The following is a 7,140-nucleotide window of genomic DNA, read 5'->3' on the forward strand; positions in this document are numbered from 1 at the left end:
TCATGTGAGGTTTGCATCATCACGTGATAGCAGTGCACTTGTAGGCTAAAAATAAAAGCAAAACCGTCATCCATGCTGTCAATTATAAAGTTCGATCCTGATAGTGGAGCTACAGGTGATAACGTATTGATGTTTCCGAGTAAAATGCGATCAAAGTCTGCACATGTACCATTTCGGACAATAGGACGCACTTAAAATCCGTAAAAAAATTTTTTTTAAATTGATGGTGCGCCTTATATATGATTCCCGTTGTTCTTACTGACTGATTCAATGTGCTCAAAAATCTGTTAAAATGTGTAAGTACAACTTTGGTTAGCAATAAATCCGCTCTGCTCAGTGGATATTAGTTCATATTTCATAGCAACAACAATTTCAACAGATTTGAATGTTAAAACTAAAGGCTTTATTTACAGAGAAATGCTATATTGAACTAAGAGGATTGTTTTATTGATAGATGTTAGAATAAAATATATGTGTTTTATGATTAATGTTCAAATATTGAATCTGCTAACAGAATTGATGACCTCTGAGACCTGGAGATGTTTTGGTTCTCCACAGCATGTACTCACCTTTGAGGCTGAGGCAGTTCTCGTATATCTGGTCTCTTGCATTTTCGATTATAAACTGACATCCATCGCAGTCTTTATCCTGCCCAGTCATGTTCCTGAACGTCACGGTGACATTCTTCACATCTTCATCAGTCATAAACTTCTTCTCCACTTCATAATCAGATTGGAGGGTAGGGAAGTTGCTCTCATCCTCAGAGAGGACTTTGTTGAAGTTGCCTTTGCAACGTTTTTTATATTCAGTGACCGGGCAGCTTAAAGAGACTTTGTCTCCCGCTTGTATGTGCACATTTTCCTCCATTTGTTTTTACAGCTTTACCTGAATGAAGGAGATCAGGAGAATATTACAGTCGAGGACTGAGGCCTCTATACATAGGTCATGTGCACTATCCCTGCGCCCCTTCTTCTTTACAGTTTTAAGCACTGCTTTCAGTTTGTCTTCACATAAAATACAATAAACCTTGGCAAGTGTTATGGGAAGCGTTACATTCTCCAGTAATTAAAAGAAACAACTAAGCTCCAACTAAGAAACACTTTCATTGTAACATGAGCAAAATATACAACTTAAAACATTTTTAAAACCAAACAGTTAAACTCTAGCATTAACCTATGACAGGAAAATGGTCTCATCTTACCTATAACAGAGATTTCCAACAGCAAAAAGAAACACAGGACTCAGGCCCCCACCAATGCACGTTCACCAGAAAGTGACATTTAAAGAGATGCAACACTGAAAGGGGTGTACCTGCACACAAAAACAGAGATTTACCTCCAATTTAAAACCTAAACTGTGGATGAATGTAGTATATGCGATGCATGTGCTAATGTAATGTTTAAAAGGGTGGTAATTACACAGTATTAATAGGTTCCGGAAGGGTTGTGCTGTTGTCGGAGGACTAAAAGTTTTGCAAGTACTCTGTTAGGGCTGTCCGATTTTGTTTTACCCAAATAAACCAGTTAGCAGCAAAACCTCAGTCTGGTGCTTAGGTGTCATAACGGAACCTTAAAGTATGTATTGGCGCTCTTCCATTGCTTCAGATAAGCGGGGCAAATTTCAATATAAATTTACAATTTGTTGATTTAAATTTCCCAGGGCCAGGGCTGTGCGATATGGCAGATTTTTTGATTGAATTTTGCCAAATTCAATCAACCACTTATTTTTTTGAAGGAACTGTTTATATAGCACCTTTCACAGATAAAAATCACAAGGTGCTGTACAATAGACAAATTATAATCAACTAAAATCACACAGTGCTTCATAAAAGACAACAGAATCTATATAAAAAGTACAATATTACAAAAATACAACTTGATCTGGCGCCCTACCTATACTTCTCTCCCAACTAATGGACAGCTGGTGATGCTTTGATCAAATGGTGACAGTCACCCCGTCTCGTTGATTATGGTTTTTATCATTACGGGAGAATCTTAACTCATGGTTTCGCTCATAGTTAAAGTATTGCTGCTTTATTCTCCTCACAATATGTTGATGTTCAACTTTTCCATCGCCACTTGTTCTACATATCAAAGTTAAAACTGTGGGAAACGCTGTGATAAAAACCTAACCGGAAACATGAACCCACCTTCTCCGCATTCTCTGGACGCACAGCTGAAAAACATTTAGTTTCCGCGATTGTTTCAGCCTCATAATAAGATGTTGAATTGTTGGAGGGGACAGAATAACAAAATAAAGCCACTCGTTCTGCTTGAACATTTCATTTTGCTTGGCTTATGAACATTATGTTACCACTCAGTTTTAAATTTGACACGTATTGTTTATTTCCTGGTTCTGCGAAGTCTCGTGATTTGCAGTTATCACACGAGCGAAAACTTTCCGTTATGTGGCATAAACACGCTCTCAACATCGGCATTATATAAATTGATGTCACACACCGACACTCGGCGTTGAATCATTTAAAACCGTTAATCTTGTAAAACGTTGCTCTTAAGCGAAGACACATCTATGCGCTTAACGAACTATCAAAGGAAGCGAGCCTGAGCACACTTCCTGGTTAAAGGAAAGTCCGGTCAAAATTAGAATTCAAACTGCTGAAAGTACTTTAAATATCAAACTATTACATACTGTGCAATTAGTTATACGTTCACTGTGTTTACCTGGTTGTAAGGGGAAATACACAAACTCAAAAAGTGATGCTTATTCATTAATAAGCCAAAAAAGAATAAAAAAGAAAAGAAAAAAAACGTAGGTATACTGGAGCCGAGTAGGAGTCCCCGATTTCTATAGCCACCTGGGTGGGTAAATGAAACGCCCAATGTTTCTATCAGACGGAGTTCTAATGATGGATAAAGGTTTTAGCTTCGGTACAGTTATTCTTTCAGACGCTGACCCTCGTTGATAACTGCACGCACAGCTGGAAGTCTCTCTTTTTGCTTGATTGTTCTGTCACTTTGGTGAAGAAATAGAAAAATATACTTACTTATGTTCTTTGGAAAGCAACCTCTTTTTGTTTCCCAACTTTGCTTCTGAGTCCCGACAAAGCCCCGTTCGACTTTATAATAGAGGTGGGTGGATCGATACTATCGATACCAACGCGGGTATTGATATTGAATAATATTCTTTTAACAGGATCGATCCTTTTTATTCTCTCCCGCGCGCGCTGACTGCAGCAGATTCACCAGTCTCCCCTTCTGTGTCACGGGGGGCGGGCACTCTGCTGGCTGCTGCTCCCCCTCCCCTCTCGTACATGGCTCAGCGGCGCCAGCCAATCAGCACGCAGGCTCAGCCTGTCCCGCCCACTGTGCTCTCTCAACATACACAAACAACCGACGCGCGCCGCGGCTCCTGTTCAGACACGAAGGCCGTTTCTCAATATGCGTTCTTGAGCGTTCTCGTGTGCTCGTGTGCTCGTGACACGTCATCAGTCTCAGCCCGAGCACTGTTCCAATGCTGAGAACGCCAAATCGAGAACGCGCCGCCCTCTTTATCGAGCATGCATCAGAGCCACTGAGCTATATAATACACTGGAGTGCTAGGCCGTTTCTCAATTCACGAGAACGCGAGTCCGTACTCGCGTTCTCGTCAAGTCTGTTCTCGGTAAGAACGCAGGAAGATCGGACTTGACGAGAACGCGAGCACGCAGCACGTATTGCGCATTGGAACAGAAGTATACTCGTGACGTCATCACACCCACAGCGCTTGAGCATTCCTTTAACGTTCAAAACTATTTATACACTACACCATCATATCTTATTGAAAACGTTTTTTATTTAAATTAATTTCTAAAAAGTATAAAAAATATCTAAAATAATTACAGAACTGTGGGTATAAAACCAGCAATAGCGGGAATTTCTTTGTGGGGAGTTGTAATTGTTCTAGTTATAGAGGCGATTGAATCTTCTTTAAAAAGTCAGCACTTTGTAGAAGCAAAATGAGCGATACGAGCAATGTTGCTGTTGCTTCGGTCGTTGGTCAGCTTTACCAGCAGGCTGAAGAGGAGGTGATACAGTTGAGGAGGAAAATCCGAGCAAGGAGAAGATTGATGCAGCAGAGGAGGCTCAGAAGGCAGGCTTTGCTCACCCATCTATTGCCAACTGGTAGGCATTTTAAGATTGACAGCCTATTTCCTACTTTTAAAAACCCATTGATGATGATATTAAAAACGTGATCAGGTTGAAATTGGGACTATTTTTCCTATATTAATAAAAATGAAGACAAAGTTTTAACATTAATAACAGTAGGGTTAAGCTACTTTATTGCACCTCCTGACCTTCACAGCATTGATTATTAAGAAAGGAAAAAAAAACATTTTTTTATGTCTGTCCACCTTTACAGTGATTAATCTATAAATTATGTGCAGTTAGTTCAGTCCATTTTTTCAGTGAAATGGTAAAAATACCAGAGAAGGGAAGCCATTTGTTACATTTACTATACTTGACTAGTTTTACAACACTATACATTTTATCTTTTCTTTCTTGAGAACTATAATAATCTGCATGTTAAACAGGTATAGTTTTAGGCATAGAAAACGTGACAAAAAACAATTAACATTTGGCATTTTTATTTACAGGAAGAAACAGAAACAGAATATGTGAGGATAAACACCTCTGTGCCGATCCTCCAAATATTTTTTAATGAAGGAGACCTGAAACCAGCCTTCTAGCTAAACAGGGCCACCATCGTCCTCCTCCTTCAGCTACTATCCATCCAGAAGGTCCATGGATGGCCACAGGAGATAGAGGTGCTGGTGACCCTCTGCTGGCTGGCCTGTGGTGCATCCTATAGGGAAACAGCTTGCCAGTAAGATCTCTTACCTTCTTGTCCTTAAATAGAGCTAGCAATGACACACAATTGATAGATGATATTAATTGGATAGAAGATTAAGACAGATCAGCATATTACCTAAATTACAAGTTAATTTTATATTTGGTACAGGTCAAGTGAGGCACGCTACAACAGACACCACACCAAGGCTGATAAACATCATTGAGCGTGTCTTTGTGTGCACCTGCTTGTTGGTTTAATCCTATAATTTTCCCCGTCGTGGGATAAATAAAGGATTACCCGCTAATTATTTATAGGATTAAACCAACAAGCAGGTGCACACAATACAGACAAAATTACATGAGGATTGAAAGAAATAAAAGGTGGATTAGGAAAAAAACACTGAACATATTATTATTATTATTATTATTATTATTTAATTGTAATAATAAAATAAAAATCAAATGTTAAAAGTATCGGTATCGGATCGATATCGGCGATACTGCCCCTTGTATTTACTTGGTATCGGATCGATTAAAAATTCCCGGTATCGCCCACCTCTACTTTATAACAAAATCTGTCTGACCCTACCCCCTTTTTTTCTGACAACACGTCACGAAGCTGTGAAACCAGGAAGTTCAGAATCTGCTTTGTTCTTTTGTTCTCTGTCCTAAAGAAAACACAAGTTTATAGGGAGTAGCAAGATTGCGGCCAGTGACTTTAGTTTTTTGGTAAATTTCAGAACTCCAGTGTATAATATAGCTCAGTGGTCCAAACGGACACCTGGATTTTTTCCTCCGCTTCCTCCTGGGTCTTTTTTCTGGAGACCAGAGGTGATGGAACTTGTCAACCACATTAAGCTGCTTAAAAAGTGAGAACTGTCTGACAGAAAGGAAACCCTAAAACCTGAATTAATGCAATAAAATTATATGGTAGAAATCCAGCGCCTTACCTATACTTCCCTGCCAACTAATTGACAGCTGGTGATGCTTTGATCAAATGGTGACAGTCACCCCATCTTGTTGATTATGGTTTTTATCTTAACTCTTAATTTCGCTCTTAGTTAAAGTTTTGCCGCTTTATTCTCCTCACAATGTATTGATGTTCAATTTTTCCGTCGCCACTTGTTCTTGATATCGAATTTAAAACTTTAGGAAACATAAATCTACCTTCTCGGTTAACGAACCGTCGAAGCAAGCGAGCCTGAGCGTCATGGTTTTTAAACAGAGCTTTCGTTTTCAGTTTTAAAGTCAACAGAACTTAGGTTTATGTAACAAACTAAATCTATTAATTTAAAAAGGGAAAAAAATTTTTTTTTCTTTTTGTTAGGTGGGTCTCAGAATCTAGAAATTTATATAAACCAGCTTTTTGTTCTATTTTTGGGGTTTTGACATGAGTTACTTTGCTTTTGAGTCAAGTCAATGTATTTTTATTGGCCTCCTTTGGGAGAAATTTGCCTTGGATACAAGGATCATCTGCATCATATTACAATCAATAATAGTAAATAAGTAAATATATAATATGTATACATAAACAGTTCATATATCTCAGTTTGACTAAAACAATCATATTAAAACAGTTCACATTAACCTTTAAAAATAGAGTTTCAAACACCACCGCCCTTCCAGTTTGCTTGTTGTAGATCATAAGAGATCATAAGAGACCATAGATGTGACTACCTACGTGTTCTTGCCCTTCTCGTTAGCCTTCTCATCCCAATCCATGTGTTCATTAACAAGTTTTAGAGGCAGTGGGATGAACAACTGGCATGCTTATACCGTACAGCAGGGATTCCCAAAGTGTGGTGAGTGCGCGAGCTGAAAAGTGTAATGGTGGTCTGACAGGTTTTTTTTTCCCCCACACCAAAAAGATGTGTAAATAACCATTTCCTTTGTAAAGATTAAATTTAAAAACTGTAAATTTAATCAATAATCAGTATTCACACAAAAATGTATTTATTTAAAAGAAATCTTCTTCTACGCTTCATTTTAAGATGAAATATCCACATTGTGCTGTATATGCGCACATGGCTTGTGGCCTCTGCTTCAATCATTCTGGCAAATATGCTCAACTGGCTGAAATCAGGGAAAATGTCATGCAGGTGAGACATCTAAGGTAAAAGTCATTAAGGAGGAGAGGAAGAGAGTGAGAGAGAAATTGGAGGCAACAGAAGAGAGAATTACAACGGATCTGGGAGAAGAAAAGGAGCCAGAATAAGAAAATGTCACCAAAGAAATAACTCCTGGAGACATTTTTTGATCAGACATATCACTCAGCTGCCAACAGCGTCCTGCAAGATTTTTCAGATTATTCAGGATATTGTGCTTATACATTCATAGCTTGTTCTATTGT

At 38.6% G+C, this 7,140-nt stretch overlaps 1 long non-coding RNA gene across 1 annotated transcript; it reads right to left on the reverse strand.

Moving 5' to 3' along the window:
• Positions 1 to 735: 735 nt before the first annotated feature.
• On the reverse strand, positions 736 to 3,375 carry LOC118557712. Its single transcript, XR_004927950.1, has 3 exons — positions 3,005 to 3,375; positions 1,202 to 1,311; positions 736 to 885 (listed from the first exon to the last, which is right to left on the reverse strand). It is a non-coding gene; the product is annotated as an uncharacterized LOC118557712 (long non-coding RNA).
• Between the last annotated feature and the right edge of the window lie 3,765 nt (positions 3,376 to 7,140).

This window comes from Fundulus heteroclitus, chromosome 24, assembly GCF_011125445.2.
Source record: "Fundulus heteroclitus isolate FHET01 chromosome 24, MU-UCD_Fhet_4.1, whole genome shotgun sequence".
Lineage (NCBI taxonomy): Eukaryota > Metazoa > Chordata > Actinopteri > Cyprinodontiformes > Fundulidae > Fundulus > Fundulus heteroclitus.